Genomic DNA, 7,667 nt, shown 5'->3' on the forward strand with positions numbered 1-7,667 from the left:
GATGACCTACCAGTCCACTGCTTATTTCTGACAAGTGGTTTATGTAACAAGATTTTGGATGAAAACAACTAGTCCTCCTGAATTTTCACTAGTCACTGACTAGTGGGCTAGTGGCCATGTCTATCCCTGTATCATGTAGCTTTCTCCCCTTCTTCATTTTGAATGTAATTATGATACACAATTTACTATTGGCTTCCATTATCTGATATATCAAAAGTCAAAGTTTGGCCTCATTTAAATATTGTCTATTTTCATTTTATTTTATTTGTAAATATATATATCTGGAGGCAAAATATTTGGTAAAAATGTAGTTAATTATTCCCACATAAACCTGCTAAAATATATTATAAAATTTAAAATGTTTTTGATAAAAAATGTATTTTTCGCTTAGGCAATATGAGGGAGAGCTGTTTCATTTCAGTAAAATTTAGGGGAGAACTGTTGATAAAAGAAAAATGTGTTACCATAGCAACACAATTGTTATTTGTTTGTTTCCTTCATACTACTTTTAGACTGTAGTTCTGATCTCAGAGATATATAGTTTATAACCTCCTTAAGTGCCTATAGTCTCACTGAAGCCTTAGAATGGTTACCATAGCAACCAATTTGTACATAATCATAATCCAGCTCTGTAGACGACCTGTTGTTGCATTTGTATAGTGTCTGTTGAGCTTCGTATCTTGTTATTTGTGATGAAAGATGTGTAATGGATACGTTTCCCTGCACCAGTATTATTTGTTATTAGTTGTTGAAGATTTGATTTTATTAATTGTTTAGAAAAATATATCACTAACACTAACATGGAAACTATAGTGACTGCGTTAATTAGACTTTGTTGAAATCTCTTGTTTGAAAGACTGACTCTGCTACAAGTCAACTCAGGTATTGTAAGTAGTGAGCCGTAAATAAGCTAAACACGAACTAACAAATTGGTACTGAAAGACACATGTTTTAGTGCTCTCTCCTCAAATATTTTTACATAATGCATCTTTTGGGGATTTGCCGCTTCTCTTACTTTTTTGAGAAGTGACACGATACGATATGTAGGTATAGCATGGACAGCAGCACTTAAAGGGTGTCTTGCCTGGCGTTAGTTGGCAGTCTAGTTTCAGTTTATTCACAAGCTACTATTGTGGCATGGCTAAGTCTGACTGCCTACTGACTAAAGGCCTTATAGCCAATTGCCTTCTCGAAAAGGCTCCAAACTGTGACCGCCTACTGACTAATGGCCCAAACTCTGCCCTACTGACTAACTAAAGGAGGCAAACTGACTAATGGCCCAAACTCTTGATTGCCTACCAAACTCTTGATTGCCTTCGAACTAAAGGCCCAAACTGTGACCGCCTACTGACTAATGGCCCAAACTCTTGATTGCCTTCGAACTAAAGGCCCAAACTGTGACTGCCTACTGACTAATGGCCCAAACTCTTGATTGCCTACTAACTAAAGGCCCAAACTCTTGATTGCCTTCTAACTAAAGGCCCAAACTGTGACTGCCTACTGACTAATGGCCCAAACTCTTGATTGCCTTCGAACTAAAGGCCCAAACTGTGACTGCCTACTGACTAATGGCCCAAACTCTTGATTGCCTTCGAACTAAAGGCCCAAACTGTGACTGCTTACTGACTAATGGCCTAAACTCTTGACTTGCCTCTTGATTGCCTTCTGAACTAAAGGCCCAAACTGTGACTGTCCTACTGACTAATGGCCCAAACTCTTGATTGCCTTCGAACTAAAGGCCCAAACTGTGACTGCCTACTGACTAATGGCCCAAACTCTTGATTGCCTTCAAACTAAAGGCCCAAACTGTGACTGCCTACTGACTAATGGCCCAAACTCTTGATTGCCTTGCCTTGACCGTCTACTGACTAATGGCCCAAACTGTTGATTGCCTTCGAACTGACTAATGGCCCTGACTAAACTCTTGATTGCCTTCGAACTAAAGGCCCAAACTGTGACTGCCTACTGACTAATGGCCCTCTTGAAACTCTTGATTGCCTTGGCCCAAACTCTTGATTGCTAAAGGCCCACTGTGACTGTGACTGCCTACTGACTAATGGCCCAAACTCTTGATTGCCTTCAAACTAAAGGCCCAAACTGTGACCGCCTACTGACTAATGGCCCAAACTCTTGATTGCCTTCAAACTAAAGGCCCAAACTGTGACCTACTGACTAATGGCCCAAACTCTTGATTGCCTTCAAACTAGGGCCCAAACTGTGACTGCCTACTGACTAACAGCCAGAACTCTTGATTGCCTACTAAGGCTAAAGGCCCAAACTGTGCCTACTACTAAAGGCCCAAACTGCGACCGCCAAACTCACTGACTAATGACCCTAAATCCTATTGCCTACAACCTATAGGCCCTAAATCTGACTGCATACTGACTACATGCCCTAAATCTGACTGCCTACTGAAGTCATTAATCTAACTGCTACTGATCTTGTCCTAAATCCTATATCCTAATGACCACCCGACACCCCATCATGACCCTTGTCGTATGTTTATTATGAAGTATATGTAAGCTCTTTAAACAGGCTTTCTGTTATTTTACTCAGAGAATATCTGGTTACTGGGTGTGTGTTGTAGTTGTGAAAGTGCTTGTGTAGACAGATTCTGCAATTATTGTGGAAATATTGACATAGGTTATATGTATTAAATTCTTCCTTCCTCGCAACCCAGATGGGTTTTACCTCATCAACTGTTTTGTCCACAATTAAACATGTGAAGGATATTTTGAAAATTGAATATGATTATTAATTTCCTCATCACTTGTCAGTAGTATTACTGCATTCGTTTTCCGAACTGTGAAACAAGATTTTATTGTTTGGTAGTTTCTTCAGCTGTATATTTTCCAGTTTTTTTGGCTATAGAGTAATTGTGAAGAAAGTGAAAGTGTAATCCGAGTGTTTTTCTTCTGAGAGAGTTAATGCTATACTTAACGCTAACCCTCTGTCGATGATTGGCAAATTTCTGCTATTCAACACGTCTGTGATACTTATCAAGCTATTATCTTGCTAGTAAATGTGCTTTACATTTATCTGAATAAAATGTTTTCTGTATAATGTTTTTCTTTTTGAGTGGGGAGGGGATGGAGGGTGGTGTTGTGAGAATGTCTGAGCATGTCCAGTGATACTAGTATACAAGTGAGTGAATGCTTTTCATGTGTCAGTCGGTTGGCCCAGTTGTCTATGGGACTGCAATTCACTGTGCAGAGTTGCTTCCCGTGGTCCTGAACGCCAAATACGTACCTGTGATCATGTCTTCAAATCCTGAAGTTTCTAAGTTTGTCAGCACCATTATATATCCTACTTGTTGGTTTCACCAAGATGGTTAACATCTGAGACCTGCATCACCTGTAAATGTGTGAGTGAGTGAGTTTAGTTTTATGCCGCACTCAGCAATATTCCAGCTATATGGCGGCGGTCTGTAAATAATCCAGTCTGGACCAGACAATCCAGTGATCAACAGCATGAGCATCGATCTGCGCAATTTGGAACCGATGACATGTGTCAACCAAGTCAGTGAGCCTGACCACCCGATCCCCTTAGTCGCCTCTTACGACAAGCATGGGTTACTGAAGATCAATTCCAACCCGGATCTTCACAGGTATATAAATGTGTGAGACCTGCATCACCTGTAAATTTGTGAGACCTGCATGACCTGTTAATGTCTGAGGCCTGCATCACCTGTAAATTTGTGAGACCCGCATCACCTGTAAATGTGTGAGACCTGCATCACCTGTAAAATGTCTGAGACCTGCATCACCTGTAAATGTGTGAGACCTGCATGACCTGTAAATGTGTGAGACCTGCATCACCTGTAAATGTGTGAGACCTGCATCACCTGTAAATGTGTGAGACCTGCATCACCTGTAAATGTCTGAGACCTGCATCACCTGTAAATGTCTGAGGCCTGCATCACCTGTAAATGTGTCTGAGACCTGCATCACCTGTAAATGTGTAGAGACCTGCATCACCTGTAAATGTCTGAGACCTGCATCACCTGTAAAATGTCTGGGACCTGCATCACCTGTAAATGTGAGAGACCTGCATCACCTGTAAATGTCTGAGACCTGCATCACCTGTAAATGTGTGAGACCTGCATCACCTGTAAATGTCTGAGACCTGCATCACCTGTAAATGTGCATCACCTGTAAATGTCTGAGAATCACTTGTGAGACCTGCATCACCTGTAAATGTCTGAGATCCCTGCATCACCTGTAAAATGTGTGAGACCCTGCATCACATAAACCTGTAGAATGTCTGTAAATGTCTGAGACCTGCATCACCTGTAAATGTCTGAGACCCTGCATCACCTGTAAATGTCTGAGACCTGCATCACCTGTAAATGTGTGGAGTAAAATGTCTGAGACCTGCATCACCTGTAAATGCCTGCATCACCTAAAATGTGTGAGAGACCTGCATCACCTGTAAATGTCTGAGACCTGCATCACCTGTAAATGTCTGAGACCTGCATCACCTGTAAATGTGTGAGACCTGCATCACCTGTAAATGTCTGAGACCTGCATCACCTGTAAATGTGTGAGGTCTGCATCACCTGCATCACCTGTAAATGTGTGAGACCTGCATCACCTGTAAATGTGTGAGACCTGCATCACCTGTAAATGTCTGAGACCTGCATCACCTGTAAATGTCTGAGACCTGCATCACCTGTAAATGTCTGAGGCCTGCATCACCTGTAAATGTGTGAGACCTGCATCACCTGTAAATGTCTGAGACCTGCATCACCTGTAAATGTGTGAGACCTGCATCACCTGTAAATGTCTGAGACCTGCATCACCTGTAAATGTGTGAGACCTGCATCACCTGTAAATGTGTGAGGCCTGCATCACCTGTGTAAAGACCTGTCTGAGGTCCTGCATCACCTGTAAAATGTCTGAGACCTGCATCACCTGTAAATGTCTGAGACCTGCATCACCTGTAAATGTCTGAGACCTGCATCACCTGTAAATGTCTGAGACCTGCATCACCTGTAAATGTCTGAGACCTGCATCACCTGTAAATGTGTGAGGCCTGCATCACCTTAAATGTCTGACATCTGCATCACTTAAGAATTTCCCCCCAGATCAAGCTGCTAGGCTATGATATAACTAGATACTGTTATGCTGAGTTAAACCCAACTCAATCAGTCATACAGCTGGCATAACAGAACACAGTTTCTGAATAAAGGCTGGTTTTACATGCAAGGGTTGGGATGGAAGGTCATGAATGAACGATGATATATGGGAGGTTAACCAATAACACCACACAGTTCGACCTCACTCATGTATCAGGGGGATTATATAACTTAGGAACAATAAAGGCGAAAATTAGACATTTCTCAAAATCTCAGACACAAGCTCAAATCTGATGACATAGCAAATACCCTGTTGTTCAGTTGAGGATTCTTCTAGCCTCAGGGTAAGTAGTTGTTCGTGAAAGGGTTGAGTTGAGTTGAGATGGTCACATCGGCACCATTCCAGCCATAAAGTGACGAGATCAAGTTTCCATTCATTACCATTTTAAGTCCAAGGTCCAAAAGAGTTATATTTTAAAACACATATATTCATTACATTTTTATTTAAAAACAGAAAATGTCATAGCACCAAATACAAAAGCAAGCAATTTGTTATTCTCTTTACAAAGTTACAATTTATGATACAGGTCAACTTCCCTCAGGTAGTTTACAATCAGATGCCCGCTTACGCGGGAAAACAGATCTTTCAGATTTCTCGCATCATAATGTGCATCCCTTGCAGTCGAAAAGTCCACACAGTCAAGCAGAATATGCTTGATGGTGAACACTTCATCGCAAGAGACACACATGGGAGGTCCATCCCCATCCGTTTTCAGCAGATAGTCATGAGTAAACCGACTGTGGCCAATACGACATCGTCGTAAAATTACCTCATCACGTCTTGACTGACAACCCAAGTAGGTATAACAAATTGTTGGCTTCAATCCATGGAGTTTATTTCTTCCAACTTGGGTGTCCCACCTTTTTTGCATAAGGTCTCGAGTATAACTTTTGATAGTGGGTTTGAAGTCACTGTACGGGATCAGCAGTGGAGATAAGGGCTTGTCAAGAGCTGTTTTAGCTTCAGCATCGGCCTTTGTGTTACCTGGTATGCCTACGTGACCCGGCAACCAGCAGAGGACGATGTCGCATTGGCCAGTGGAAAGATCGTTGTAAAGTTCTAAAATGTCCAGGATGATAGGGTGACTTGAAGTAACATTATGAAGTGCTTGAAGGCAAGACGGTGAATCTGTAAAACCGATGACGTTTTTGGAATGGTTCTGTTGTTTGATATAGGTCAGAGCTGTGAAGATAGCTTTGGCCTCAGCAGTGAAAATAGAGCTATTGTCGGGAATTCTAGAGGAGACAGTTCTTGGATTCAATGACTGTAGCACTGGCAACTTGGCCATCATCCTTGGATCCGTCTGTGAAAATGGATCTATGGGTGTTATACTTAGAACGTAACTGGTTGTATTCCTCTTGGAACACCAAAAGATTTGTTTCGGACTTTTTGAGTTTGGTGAGGGTAAGATCACCATCTTGTGGTTTCACCATCTGCCAGGGTGGGGAAGACAGAAGCCGGTAAGGTGCTATGATATCGAGATCAATGTTAGCTGCAGATATGTGTGGTTGGATTCTGATTCCAAGTGGTGGAACCAGGCTTGGTAGATTCGGATACAGGTTTTCATAGAGAGGGTTGAAAACACAATTGTATGCTGGATTGGACTCATTTGAACGTAACTTAGTGATATACTGCAGTGAAAGTTTAATGCGGCGTTGTTCAAGGGGAGGTTCGTTAGCCTCTGCATATAGACTGTCTACCGGAGAGGTCCTAAAAGCTCCAAGACAGAGCCTAAGGCCTTGGTGGTGGATAGAATCTAATTTTTCTAAATTGCTTTTGCATGCTCCACCATAGACAATGGAGCCGCAATCTACTTTAGAGCGAACCAATGATCTGTACAGGTGAAGGAGGGTAGTCTGATCCCCTCCCCACTCTGTATTTGAAACGATTTTTAGCAAGTCAAGGGCCTTCAAGCACTTTGTTTTCAAATATTTTATCAGTGTATGAAATAAGGCCGTCCGACCGCCCGAGACGGTCTAGATTTCTGACGGACGGTCTAAATTTCCAGCTAGCCAGCCCGATGGTCTGGTAAAATGTTTAGATGTTCCATACATCTGAGTAAGTTCACCATATTTGGTCTGGTTAAATCCATTTTGGGCTGGTAACATTTTGAAGTTACCAGCCCTGATGTCTGGTTGGATTTTTGGCTTATTTCATACACTGATTTTATGTGTGGCAAGAATGTCAAGTGACGGTCGAATATGAGTCCCAGCAAAGAAGAAGGTCACCCTTGGGGATGCCTAGTTAGTACTGCTGGTTGAGACGTGATTTGAGCAATGTTTGGTCAGTGTAAGTGACCTGTTGACTGTGCGTTGTTATAAAATCAATCACTGCATTGTCGGGTCCTAGCTGGGGTAACCCTGTAATGTTTCCTATCAACGATTGTGTACATCTTAAAATAGCGGCCATATTGGATTTTCTACTTGGCCCAATGTCCAAAATGAGGGCAAAACCATCATGCCAAGTTTTATGCAATTATCGAAAAAGTGAACAATTGACAATATTTTGTCATGAAAAAGTGGAAACGTG

This window comes from Haliotis rubra, unplaced genomic scaffold, assembly GCF_003918875.1.
Source record: "Haliotis rubra isolate DU_JTF1 unplaced genomic scaffold, ASM391887v1 Scf228, whole genome shotgun sequence".
Taxonomy (NCBI): Eukaryota; Metazoa; Mollusca; class Gastropoda; order Lepetellida; family Haliotidae; genus Haliotis; species Haliotis rubra.